The following is a 14,780-nucleotide window of genomic DNA, read 5'->3' as shown; positions in this document are numbered from 1 at the left end:
GAAACCCCTTTGCGTATATCCGCCTTGTACCTCCCGGTCTGATCCTCCCGGAGCGCCTAGAAGGAGCGAGCAGTGCGCACGCGTGAATCTTGGGTCGGGAGCTTGAGGATGCTCTTTTCTGGCTGTCCACTTTGAAACACCTGCAAAACGTCTGTTTTAAACACTTAAGTATCCTAAGAACAAAGGCCTTATCTTACATGACCTTCATACGAGTTTGATACCTGAGAAATTAACAGTGATGCAAATTATCCAATATACACTCTTTTATTCAGTTTGCTCCATTGTCTCAAATGCTCCTCTACTGGATCCAGTCCAGAGTTGCACCTTGCCTTTTGTTTGTTGCTAAACCCAGAACAGCCCTCTTCGCTCCCTTTTCCCTCCCCTGGCCATCTTTTTGTCTTTTGTGAGATTGATATATTTTTATAGTCCAGGCCCATTGCTTATAGAATAGCCATAATCTTTATTTGTTTGATTCCACTCCCCCCCGCCCCCGCCCCCCCCCCCACCGCTTGGTGATTAGTCAGGTTGAATTTCTGTCATAAGACATTTGAGTAACATGCAGTACTTGTCTCACAGCAGGGGGGAGAAAATGCCAACTGCCCATGTAATAAAACAAAGTTCAACTGAGTATATTTTAAAGATCTTATTGGTTTTGTTAACCAGCTGTGCTTGGCACCAACTCATTGCCAATAGCAATCCCCATTTTGTGTCACCTGTGAGGTAGCCATGGGGTCAAACCCCTCCATGGCTAGATAGCTCTGCTCCAATATATCATATTTAGTGCTTCAACTCAGCTAGGGGAAAGCAGTCTTCAGTGGACAAGGAACATGCACATCCAGAGCTACAGGGAGCTGGCTTATATAGACAGAAGTGCCTGCACCTGCTCCCTGATTGATCAGTCCTAATGCAAATGAGGACTCCAAATCCTCACAGTGTGATTGATCCAAAAGCATTTGTCCTGATTACTCACAATAGAGCTGCTCTGGTTTGTTAGAGCTGCACGGCTCCAATTGGAGGGGAAAGCCTCAGTCCTATTGGTTGAAATAGGATCCCAGGAACTCCTTTATAAGGTGGCTCAGATGGCAGAAACACAGCGTAGGCAAGCAGGTGGTTTAGTGCTGGTTTCTATCTGAAGTGCGGTTTGTGTGAGAGTCCCTTGTATAGAAATGGCTGCTAGGCTCCCTTTTTTAAAAAATTTGAGTCCAGGTAGCCACCAGGAGCCCTTCTTAGTAGGTGTCTCCTTTCTCAGGGCTCATAGCTTTATTCAATGATTAATTAATTGAGCAGCACCCTATCTAGCGGACAGAAAGATCTGAAGAGCTGTATAAAATGAAAGACAGACAGAAGGGAGGAGGACACAGAAGGTACATTAGCAAAAGTGGATTGGTTGTGGCAAGGTCTCTTTCCTTTAGGGGGTGGCAGGGGTCTTTCATGGTGGTTACCTCACTAGTGCTGACCAGGTAATTTCCAATTTACTGCTTTAAGTTAACATTTCTGGAACAGACCAAAACTGTAATTAAGTCTTGGTTTGGTGATGTGGGGCTTAGTGTAAGTGAACCCATTTTGGGCCTGTGTTTTATTTTTAACAGATAAATGAAACTTGGTTACTTTGTAAAGATGATGTGTACCCTGTTTTGCCAATGAATGGCATACTTCTTCCATTTGTAATTAGTAAAGTCTTTCTGGAGTGATTTGTTGAAATTATGTTCATCAACCTTTCACTCAGTGATTTTAGCATTATTCTTGCCTTAATCATTTATATCAGTGTTTGCAAAAGTATGCTTTTTGCTAACTATCATCCGTTATCCACTTTTATTAACTGACATTGCCTCTGTAAATAAGAGCTCCCCGCCAACCCCCTTTTTGAGAATCACTATGGATTTATGGATTTTTAAAAAATTATATGTTCTGTAGTTGTAATGCAGGAGGTCAAGCCTAGGGATCTTGACTGTTCGAATAAGCCAAAAAATCCACAAAGGCTGGGTGGAATAGACGTTGCCTTTATTCCTCACATTATACTGAGCACCGGCAGTGGCAGGTCAGTGAAGCAGGACCACGACGCCCTGTGTCTTGAGACTTCTTTTAAGGGGTCCCAGACAAAGTAGGCACATGTCCTACTCATAACTCTTATAAAGTACAAAGAAAAGGTCAGGAAGCAGTCACAGGACAAGAAGCCACTCCCAAAAGGTAATAAGGAGGAAGTTACAACCATTTACAAAACAATACATAGTCCCCCTGGCCATGGGCCCCCTTATCAGCCTTCAGTCATGGGAGGGGGAAGGGCCATGTCCATTGACCCCACACTGGTGCATTATCATTATTTTTTTCTAGTCAGCTCACCACCCCCTCCACCTGCCCCCCCCAACCCTGCCACACACACAGAATTTGGCCAAAAAAGCATCATCTAGCCAATTCCTGTGTTTTGAACACCAGTCCAACTTCTTTGAGCACTTCCTTGCTTTCTGACACAGTAAGGTGTTCCAGGCTCCCCTTCTACTTTTCCTGCTGCAGCCATCTCTCCAAGGAACCCAGCTGAGTGGCCTAGAATTCACCTCAGTTCTGACACAGTACCCGAGACAGCGCCAAACTCCATAGGTTAAGGGTTCCCGCAAGACTGCTTCCCCACCCCCACTTCAGACACCAATTGCAAACCCAGGTTGTCACCCGTGCTTCTGACCTACTGGCTATCGATCGAGGGTTCCAAGGACCCACCTCCTGGTGCTTCAGGCACCAGTTTTAAGTCCAGGTTGTTACCTGTGCTTCTGATGGACGAGCCATCAGCCAGAGGTTCCCATGACCTTTTCCCTATTTGGATTTGTTTGAGTGGCTTCAGGAACTTGGAAAAACATTTTAGTTACTAGATTACCAGTTAATTATAAAAGTCTATAACTCAAGAACAGCCAGATGGAAGAGATGCATAGGACAAGGTACGGGAAAGGGGGCGGAGCTTCCATGCCATGCCCTCCCCAGGCTTGCGCGCCTCGCAACGGCTCCACACGTTCACCAGCCGGGAAGCTCTCAGCACCCTGTCCTTCGGATTTTTATGAAGGCTCCATTATAAAGGCAGGATTGATTAAATCATTGGCCATTGGTGGTTGATTCAGCCCCCAGGCCCTCTCTCCTCCCTGGTGGTTGGGTGAGGTGAGTGGGTGGGACTGAAAGTTCCAGCTCTTCAATCACATGATTGGCTCTCAAGGGGAACCAGCCCCAACCCTTAAGTGAGGTCCAAATCTGCTCATTAACATAACAAAAGACACAGCTATCATTCTTAACTCTTAGGAAAGTACTAGGGTTTGAGGGGCTCTCTGCCAGGAATGGGGGGAGAAGACTAAAAATAAGAAGACCAAAAAATAATAAAAAATAAAAATAATAAAAATAAGACAAAAAAATGTATTTCTCATTATACATTACAACATCACAGCATGATTTAAAAACTTTTTGGGAAATTCTAGTGACAGCCCTGCAGGCTTCCATGGGGAAGATGGGGGAGATAGGTGAGGGGAGATTACATAGTTTATATGGCTCATGGAAGTATAAAATCAGCTCCATTTGCCATTGTGGCACCATTTGCCCAGCAGGTCTGTGACCTTGCTAAACATGACTGCCATTTTACTCTTCTGAGCTTATGTCCCAAATTATTGGAAATTATTGGAAAGCACGAACAGACCATGACTAACCGCTCCCTACAGCCACATGCGGATAACATTGGAACAAACAGCAGCCTCGTTGCCCCAGCAGCCCAGGGCTCACACAACAGCAACCCCCACCCTTTTAAAATCCAATTATAATCCAATAAAAGCTCAAGCCCCCCCACCCCCATCATTGTTGGTGTATCTCTCCACACCATGCGCCTCTCCTTTCTTGGAGAGTGAATAAAAACTTTATTCTCTACAATTTTATTTCTTTTCTTTGTGAATTCTTTCACAGCCCACATCACTGACCATCCTAACAGTTCATACTCTGTATTAGGTGGCTGAGGTGGCTAAGAAAGGACCTAAAGCCAGCAAAGTCCAATTAAGGGCTTTTATTCGAGGGGAGGCACTGCGATCAGGCAGGCTGAGTCTGAACAGACTGCAGCACCAGGGGTAGGGGGTAGAGGGGTTTTTAAGGGTGCAGAGCAGACCCCCAGGGGGTGTGTAATCTTGCTGGTCTGTTCCAGATGTGCAGAGTGTAGGCATTTGCAAAACAACAATGTCCTCTGGTCACAGATGACTGTTTGGCAGCAGGAATTCTGGCGGATTTATAGGCCTTGTTTCTGGGGAATGTTTGAGGGAAAGGGGAAGGGGCAGTGGGGGTTCAACCAGCTTTCAGCGGGATGCCGGTGGCTATGCCTTCGTTGCCTCTGATAATAGGGAACCTCACGGTCAGGTACACAGCTGGTGATGCATACCCTCTTTGTTTCAGCACAGGCGGTGGCTCAGGTCCTCCAAGTCTCAGTACATTCTAACACTCTGCAATCATATGACTCACGTTCACATTCTAACTCCAACCAACCATTATGAGCTGAAAATGCTGGGCAAGTCCCTTCATGTCTCAGCCTCTTTCGTGCTCACTTAAAATGCGGATGATAAAAGCATTTGCCCTGTGAGGTTTACTGTGGAGATGAAATAATCTAACTCACGCAAAGCATTAAGCACAGAACATCCAGAGAACAAAGCTCCAGTATAGGCATAGCTTGAAGATATTGTAGGTTCTGTTTCAGAACAACGTAATAAAGCAAGTACTGCAATAAAACAAGTCGTAATAATTTTTGCCTTCATGTTGTGAAAAATAAAATGCCTGTGAAGAGCTATAAAGCAAAGAGCAATAAAACGAAGGTCTGCCTGTGTGTTCGTAGAGTTGTAGATGACAGTTGCAGAGACGAGATCCTGCACTGTTATTTACGGAGGAGGAGACTGAGGCCTACTCAGGGAAAGTTGCCACAAGTCACATGGCAGGTTAGTGGAGGAATTGAGACTAGCACTTGGGTCAAACTGAGATAGGATAGTAAGAAGCTAGGAAAATTCTTAGGCAAACAGAAGGGAAACTGAGACAAGAAAATTAAGGCCAAAAAGTTTGAGCAATTTACAGCCAGCTGGTGAATGAAGAAAGACCTTATACCCCCTAACCAAGGGCACTTGAGACAAATGGTTTATACCGCTCCTCCCTAACCAGAGAATACACGGCTTCTCTGGCCATCAGCCACAGGTGTCAGAAAAGAGGAACGCTAATGCAAATGGAGACATAACTCTGGAACAAAGGGAGCGAGCTTGGGAAGAGGCTGCTCCACTCCCCTCCCCTTTCAGCTCGCCCTCCCCTTACTTCCAAGGGAAACAGCACATCTGCGCTCCCCTTAGAAACTTCCCCCTCCCAAATTCCCACATTTCCTTTATATAAATTTGCTTCTTGAAAGCTCAAGGGAAGGTGGATGTTAGGGTTTTTACCTGCCACCTTCTCAGATTGTTGGCCTCTGCTATTAATAAAAACACAATTATAATCCAATCCCTGTCTCTGCTTTTTGGCTGAGCAGTGACAGGCAACACGAGTCCTGAACTTAGTTGCCTTCTGGTTTCAAAACTAGTTAAGAATTTAGATGCTGATTCAGTAGGACAGAAGCATTTTAAACAAATGCAGTGGTTGGTGAAAACTAAATGCACAGGAAGGGGCTGTGATTTTTACACTTTACCACTAGATGGCAATCTTCCCCTATCTATGAGGAAAACAGCCAGGCAATGGGAAAAAATTGCGTAATTTTCTATCTCTTCCCTGTATCCAGCAAAAATATCTAACAAAGGTCTATCTATATACATCACAGACATTTAATGTATAACTGAGAAGGAATATAAGGTTCATATTTATTAATATGGGGGGATTGCAAAACCCCAGAATTTATTTATAAAAATTTTTGTATTTATTCTTACATATTTAAACTTCAGTCACCTTCAAAGTACTCACCATTTGATACAATACTCTCACTGAAACATTTTTTCCACTGCTAAAAACAGTTTTTGAATTAATCCATTTTGATGCCTTTTAGTGCCTCTGCCATTTTTTGTTTCACCTCTTCCACATTGAAAAAACCATTTCCCTTTGAGGATGTTTTTCACCTGGAGAAACCAAAAAAAAAAAAGATGCTTGGGGAGAGATTCGGTGAATAGGGAGGGTAGGACAGGGAGGTCATGTCGTTTTTGATCAAAAACTGCTGAACGCTCAGTACAGTGAGGGCAGGTGCGCTCATAAATCACCCACTTTTGAAACGGGCAAAAGCATTGAAAGGGTCTTCAAAGAAAAATTCACTGAAGCAGAACACAGCCTCTTACAACAACACCAGCTGGTACACTGATACAAATGTGTTCCTAGAACACCCAGCTAGTGGGGGAAGCCTGTATTACAAGGGACCTGCCCTCCAGAAGATAATTCTGTTGTGTTTAGTTGTTTTTTTTTTTTTGGTCCCCCCTTATACATGGAGAAACCAACTTCTGTGTTGGTTAAGAACATACAATCTTGAGTGCCAGGTGTTTACATTCAAGTCCCAGATCCCTATATACCAGATTTTCTTCTTTTCTCAGTTTCCTTCTCTGTAAAATGGCAATGATATTAACTACCTGAAAGGGTTATTGTTGGGAGGATTAAGTAAGTTAATATGAGTAAAACAGTTTTTTAAAAATGCCTGGCACATTTGAGCCCTGTATGTTTTCGCAATTATTAGTTTATTTCTAAAAAAAACTTTATTGAAACCATCACCACAATTAAGACAGTGAACACGTGTGTCATCCCCCAAAGTTTCCTTGTGATCTTTTGCAAACCTGCTCCTGTTCCCATTCTCAGGGAATCACTGATCCATTTTCTATCTCTATAGATTAGTCTGGATTTTCTAGAATTTTATCCAAATAGAATTGTATAGTAAATATGTGCTCTTTTTGATCTGGCCTCATTCACTCAGCATATTTATTTTAGGTTCATCCATGTTGTTGCATGTGTGAAGTTCATTTTTTTCCTACAAAAAAAACATGATGTCAAAAACATAATACATACAAGATACCTCCTGCTCCCTTGCACCACCACTCCCTTAAGCATTAAGCCCTCAGGACAATAAGGTCCTTACCTGCATCAGATAATCAGTTGCTATATAGTATTTCATTGTTAGATTACAACACAACTTGTTTATCCATTCACCTGTGGATGGACATTTGGATGGCTTCCAGTTTGAGCACGTTACAAATAAAGCTGCTATGATCATTGCTGTATAAGTTTTTGTAATGAGATATACTTTCATTTCTGTTGAGTAATATGTATGGGTGAAATGGTGAAATGGTAGGAAACTACTCAGCTGTTTGCCACAGTGGTTGTTCATCCTACCACAGTGTGTGTGGATTTTAGGTGCTCCATATTCTCGCCAACAGTGGGTATGACCAGTTTGGGGGGGGGTTTTGACCTTCTAATAAGTGCATAGTGGTATCTTACTGTGGTTTTAATTATTTTCATTTCCCTAGTGAATAATTATGTTGGACATCTTTTCATGTGTTCGTTTGCCATCAGTATGTCTTCTTTGCTGAAATGTGTCTTTAAATCTTAAGCCCATTAAAAAAATTTTTTGGTTGTTTTATAATTGAGTTTTGAAAATGCTATAAATATTTTGGATACAAGTCATTTATCAATTATGTTTGGCAAATATATTATTCTAGTCTCTTTTGTCTTTTCGTGCTCTTAAAAATGTGTTTTGAAGAGTTATTCTTAATTTTGATGAGGTCCAGTTTATCAATTTTTTCTTGTATGTATTATGTTTTTGACATCATATCTAAATCTTTACTGAACACATAGACATCTTTGCCTAACAAAGATTTTCTCCTGTCTTTCCTTCTAGAATGTTTATAGTTTTAGATTTCAATTTAGGTCTATGGCCCATTTGGAGTTAATTTTTGTATGTAATTTTTTTGCATATGATGCAAGGTATGGGTTGAAATTCATTTTTTATGTATAGATATCCCATTGTTCCAGCAACTTTTGTTGAAAAGACTCTTCTTTCTCCGTAGAATTAACTTTGCATCTTTCCTGAAAATCAATTGACCATGAGTATGTGGATGCATTTATGGATTTTCATTCTGTTCCATTGATCTTTGTCTATCTTTATGCCAATTCTATGCTATAGCTTTATAATAAGTCTTGAAGTCAGAAAGTGTAAATCCTACAACTTTGTTTTTCTTTTCAAAGTTGTTCTTGCCTATTCTAGATCCTTTGGATTTTCATATCAACTTAGAGTCAGTTTATTTCTCCCCTCCAAAAGAGCCCGTTGGGATTTCGATTTGGTTTGCATTGAATCTAACATTTGATTTGGGAAGAAGTGACACCTTAACAATATTGAGCCTTCCAGTTCACACACATGGTATGTCTTTCTGTTTAGGTCTTTTTGAGACAGGAAAGTAAGAAGCCAGGAAAATTCCTTGGCAAGTGGAATGGGGAAACTGAGACAGACAGCTGATGCAGCACCCTGACTCACTGGCCTCAGGCTCCCTTGCACCACCACTCCCTTAAGCATTAAGCCCTCAGGACGATAAGGTCCTGACCTGCATCAGATAATCTTAGGTACAAAGCCTTGGTTGGGTCTGTTTACTGCAGAGACAGAGTTTTTGGTCAAACTAGAGATAATATCTAGGTCCCGGTTATGTTTCAGCTCCGGGCACAGAAAAGCAGCAAAACCAGAGGAAGCACACGATGGTCAACTTCAGGACCAGCAGCAATGACTAATGACCCCCTACCCTAGTGCGGACCAATCAGTAGAGACCATGACCCTGACCCTCTATGATCATTTTAATGCACCAGCATATTAAAAGACACACCTGGAAAACTGATGAACATTCAATTGAGATCCTCCCTGAGACCTTCCCTAAAATTCCCACCTTTAGAAAACAGATAAAACCCCATAAGACAAAGGACCCAGTGAACATTCTTCCTGGAGCACGCCTGCGCCTTTCCTCAGGTGCCTGGTTTTGCCTTCTTTCTCTGAAACTCTAAGGGTTCCCAGGAGACTTGCAACCAAGGGAGAAGTGGGAAGTGGCAGCTTGTCTCAGCTAGCCCCCTGAACCTGTCTCCACGGGCCCTTCTTTAGCCTCTGTAACTTGTTTCCTGAGTCTATGCAGCCTCTCTGGCTCACTTCTTCTGCCTCTGTGACTTGCTTTCCAAAAGGCAAAGCAGCTGCCTGAGCAGTCCACTTGAATCTTGTCTTTAGCTTTGCATGCTAAATAAACTTCCTCTTGCACAAGAGTTCTTGGCTCTGAAGTTTTTCTTTGTCCAACTCAAGAACCGAAAGCCGTCGTTGCTGCTAACACTTTTAAATTTACTTGGCAATATTTTATAATTATTTTTCAGTCTTTTTTCTTCTGCAATGTTTAATCTGCTGCATTATGGATTGAATATTTGTGTCCCCCAACCCCAAATTCATATGTTGAAACCTTAATCCCCGATGTGATGGTATTTGGAAGTAGGCCTTTAGGAGGTATTAGGGTTAGATGATATCATGAGGGGGGTGTTTCACGGTGGGATTAGTGTCTCCATACTCAGAAAAGCCATGTGAGGACACAAAGAGAAGGTGCCCATCTAAAAGCCAGCAAGAAGGACCTCACCAGAACCCAACCATGCTGGAACCCTGATCTTGGACTTCCAGTTTCCAAAACTGTGAGGAATGAATTTCTGTTGTTTATAATCCACCTAGTCTGTGGTATTTTTTTACCACAGCCTGGGCTGACTAAAGTGTGCCTTTAATCCCATCTTGTGGAGTTTTCATTTCAGACATTGTAGTTTTCATCTCTGCAAGTTTAACTTGAGTATTTTTTAAAATATCTTCCATGTTTCCATTTGATGTGTCCAATATTTCTTCTAGCTTCTTGAACACATAGAATGCAGTTATAATAACTTTTTAGATGTCCTTGTCTACTAATTCGATTCTCTCTCATTTCTGGTTTGGTTTCAATCGATTGACTCCCCGCCTCCATCCATCACAGGCCATATGTTCCTGCTCCTTTGTGTGACTAATGACTTATTATTGGATGACAGACGTTATGAATTTTACCTATTGAGTGATGAAATTTTTTTTTATTTTTACAAATATTTTTTATCTTTTTTTCCTGGAGCATAGCCAATTGACTAAAAACATTTTTATCTTTTGGGGTTTTGCTTTTCAACTTTGTTAGGCAGGACCCTTCCAGGTGTTTGACTTAGTACTGCACAAATCATGAAATTCCCTATTGTGGTTGGTGGGATGGGAAGCTATGCCCAGCCTTGTGGTTGCTTTGGGGATTGTTCCTTCTAATTCTTTTGGGTTGTTCTTTTCCCTGCACAGGATTGTTTTGTCACATCCAGGCACTGGTCTTGCTCGGCTGAAAACCAAGTGACCCCTCTGCAAATCTCCAGAGCTCTCCCTGGGTAGCTCTTCCTCTTCCCTTCTCTGTCCTTCAGACTTTGGCCACATTGGCGTCCCATGCCCCTAGTTCTGTCTCCTGAACTCAAGAAGTAATCCCTCCCCGTTCCAAGGACTCACCTCATTTGTTCTCCATCTCTCAGGCATGACTGTCCTTCATAACCTGATGTCACTGTTACCATCAGTATGAAAATGAATGCATACATGCATGCAGTTCAGCACATGTGTATGTGTGTATCTGCAGGGACATTTCCAGAAACATTGCAGGGTCATTGGACACCACCCAGGGCCATTGCTCTAAGCACCAAAAAGCACCTTTGGAAATGCAAAGTGAAAAATAAAATGCTTCATTATAAATAACAGTTTTTGTTTCTGAGTGATACAAACCGACATGGATGCTGAATTCAAAGCAGTTTGTTTCTGGATTTTCTCTGTTTTTCCTGTGTGTGTCCCTATTTTGCTGGTATTCTAAGCACTGCTTGGGGCCTCCTCCAGTTACAAATTGTGGCTGCTGGGAAGGCACAGGTGAAAAATTCCTGCCCACCCACAGGGGGCGCCCAAGGAGCGCTTGCTGACCGGCCACAGGCCGCTCTTAGCAGACGCCGCCGCCCCAGCCATCACCTTTCTTCTGCAGACAGATGGCTTTCACATTGCATTCACAGACATGAGCTATTCCTTCGCGGCCTGTGGACGTCAGGCTGCCCAAACAGCAGATTCAAGACAGAGATTGCAATAAAATAGAGTCAATGCAGTCCTGGGCCTGGAGTCTCCCAAGTTTGGGAGGCAGGGCTGGGTGGAGGATTGGGAACTCCCCTGGGGGTTTGGGTCGGTCAGGTCTCCCATTTCCCCAGCCTCTCCTACTCCGCTCGCCACAGAGGTTTCAGAAAGAGAATGAGTTTTCTATGGGCATGTTTGAAAAGAGATTGAAAAAAATCTTTTAGTGGGATCTCTAAACAGTGATGTACCTGATGACATACAGAGTAATAATTTTATTAACACCTTCCCCCTCTATACAACAATTTTCCAGAATAATTATGTTCCTGGTTAGTTTTTTAGTTTTGGTACAATTGACACAGACAAAGATTGCATACTCAAAGGGCCATACTTTTAGTGTTTTCACTTTCTAAATTTTTAGAAGTTGATACCTTGAGTCTTCTAGACTGAGTTGTTAGATTTTTCTATTCTTTTTGGATTGAGCTGTGGCCAATTGTTTTCAATTTATTTTTCTCATTTAATGGCATCTGAGGTTCTATCACATCATTCATTCATATGTCCACTACCTCCTTACTCATTCATCCATTCATATGCTCACCGACCCACCCATCCTCGCATCCATCCACCCATCCACCGATCCATCCATCATCCATCTGTTTTTTCATTCATTCTGCAAACCCAAATTGTGCACCTACTATGTTCCAGGTGCCCGACTAAGTGCTGTGGATACAATGATGAGCAAAATCAAATCAGTTCCCTTCTCTCATAGTTTATTTCAGGGCCTCTGCTACACCAGGTATGGCATGGATCAGTCTTACCTGGGAGCCTGTAAGAAATACAATATCTCTGAGCAGTCCCAGCCCTAGTCAACCAGTGTTTGCATTTTAGCATGCTCCCCAGGTCATTTGAGGGCATATTAACATATAAGAGGCACAGATCAGAGGACAGAGGACACAATGGGAACTTAAGTTTGGGTGATACAGAGTATTATTTTTTAGGACTTAAAGCAAATGCCTTAGAAATTGATGAGACCTTGGGAACAGCAATAGTTTAAGAGATGCTTCAATTTGCCCCCTCAAGTCCTTGAGTCTCTTTGCATTTTGGACACTCAACAGCACATCACTTTTGCCTGACTTTTAATTGCCCGGCATTATTTCATAGTGCTCACTGTGGTGGAAAGAATGACTGTCCCCCAAACATGTCCACATCCTAATGCCCAGAAGCTGTGGGTATGTTGCTTCACATGCCAAAGGGGACTTCACAGATGCGATTAAGTTAAGGATCTCCAGAAGGGGAGATCCTCCTAGATTATCTGGGTGGGTCTGATATGATCAGAAGGGTCTTGCAGGAGGAAGGGAGGAGGGTTAGAGGGGGAGAGACATTGCTGCACTGCTGGATTTGCAGATGGAGGAAGGGGCCTTGAGCCAGGGTTGCAGGCAGCCTCTGGAAGCTGGAAAGGCCAGGAAATGGATCCTTTCCTGGAGCCTCCAGAAGGAACCAGCCCAGCCCACAGCTTGATTCGAGTCCCTTAAGGCTCTTTTGAGAATAAGTTTGTGTTCTTTTAAGTCACAGACTTTGGGGTGATTTGTGACAGCAACCATAGAAACTAATACATCCATACTCACCCCCAGCACATGATTCCAAATTGAATAGAATGCATTTTGATTATTATAACGATCCCATTACTTCTCTAACAATTAGTCTGACTTCAGAAAACTTGGATGTGGAGTCTGGCTTTTCCACTTCTTGGCTAGGTGACCCTCATTTATGAAGCAGGGCCAGGGGTGGACCAAATCAGGGCTCCCACTGAGCTCCATGGAGCTCTGGGCACACAGCTCCACTCCCCGCAGCCGGAGCATCTCAGGGTCCTTTGTGCCATGTGTCCTCCTCCTGTGGGGGAGTTTATTTGAAGACAGCCTTCCACATTAGAGAATGTATATGAAAACCACTGCATTTTTGAAATTGTTTATAATGTTGGGAGAAAAAAATAGAAACTGACTTCACTGAGCTCTTCTCTGAGCTCTCTGCCAGCCCCACTGGAAGTACATCCAGGATTTTTACCTGGTTCTCCTTTCCCCCCTGGGAAACAGAGAGGGTGTTACCTGAGCCATTTCCGTACACTGGCTGTGTTGCCCCTGGGCAAACAAATGTACCTCTCTGAGCCACAGTTTGCCCACTGTAAAATGAGGGAGTGAGTAATGCCCAACTCCCAGTGTTATCAAAGGATAAAAATAAAAGGATGTGGCAAAGTATGGTATAAAAATGACATTGATACGGATAACAATTGCCCAACACCCACTATGTGCCAAGTACCTTGCTGTGTCCTTACTTGATTCTTTCAACTCCTGTCCAAGGACAGCACTGTTGCCATCAGGTTCCAGGTTGGGAGGGGTGCGGAGCTGTGATGCCACTGCGGGGAAAGGCCACCTTTGCCTGGGCAACACCGATCAGATTCCCCCATGTGCATGCTTCTTCCTGGCCACCGGAGCCCCTCAGCCCACGGTCATTGACCCTGTGACAGATGTTTTTCTCAACAGGCCAAAGTAGAAGGGCAAGTACTTAACATGTCTGAGAAAACAGATTAGTTTGTATCAAGCCTCTTGCCAACTTTCCACCCCTCGCATCACATAGAGTCTTCTTTGTCTTTAGAGATGGAAAAAATGCACGAGTCATATATATATATATACACATATGTATAACCTATACTAAGAGGTTATAGATCTGGGGAGTGACTACCCACTATGACCTGCCCAGTTATAAATTTATGTTCAGATCACCCTGTAAGGTTACTTTCAGTTAGATTTATTGCAGCACCCATAATATATATTTTATATGCATATCGTATTTTACTCATATATATATGTATATGAGTAAATGTATATGTATATGTATATATGTATGTGTAAAATACATATATATGTATATGAGTAAATGTATATGTATATATATGTATGTGTAAAATACATATATATGTATATGAGTAAATGTATATGTATATGTATATATATGTATGTGTAAAATACGATATGTATATAAAATATATATTATGGGTGCTGCAATAAATCTAACTGAAAGTAACCTTACAGGGTGATCTGAACATAAATTTATAACTGGGCAGGTCATAGTGGGTAGTCACTCCCCAGATCTATAACCTCTTAGTATAGGGTTTGTCTTTGCCTTAAGCAAGCCCTGTCCATTTTTCTGGTTCATCTAGGTTAACATACCTTTGAGATGCCAGAGTAATCCTCTTTTTCAGACCCCTCTGAAGCATAGCTACCCTCAAAAAAGTACATAATGTTAAATACCTTGTAATCTAATTCCTGCTTTGCTTTCTCCCACCTTCACATAACCTTCCTTCCGTTTCCTCCTTAATTACAACTGTATAAAAGAAACTCCAAAACTGTTATTATTCAGAGCATTTGGGATCTTGCTTCCCAGCAATGCTCTTCAGTTTGGCACAAATAAAATCTTATCAAAAATTCTCTACAGGTTTGGACATTTCTTATGTTGACAAGAACATATGCAAAGTCAAATATCAGGACTTGAGATCTGTTTTTTCCTTCAAGGAGTCCCGTCTTGCTTAGGAAAATCAGGCCAGAGCCCCAAAGTGCTGACAGGCAGGTGAGTTCATTTCTCTGGTGGCGGTTTCACTTTGTGGAGAGCTGACTGTCAG

Source organism: Pteronotus mesoamericanus, unplaced genomic scaffold (genome assembly GCF_021234165.1).
Source record: "Pteronotus mesoamericanus isolate MK-2021 breed Mesoamerican mustached bat unplaced genomic scaffold, CSHL_Meso_final scaffold_167, whole genome shotgun sequence".
Classification (NCBI taxonomy): Eukaryota; Metazoa; Chordata; class Mammalia; order Chiroptera; family Mormoopidae; genus Pteronotus; species Pteronotus mesoamericanus.
Note: the sequence above shows the minus strand (reverse complement) of the source record.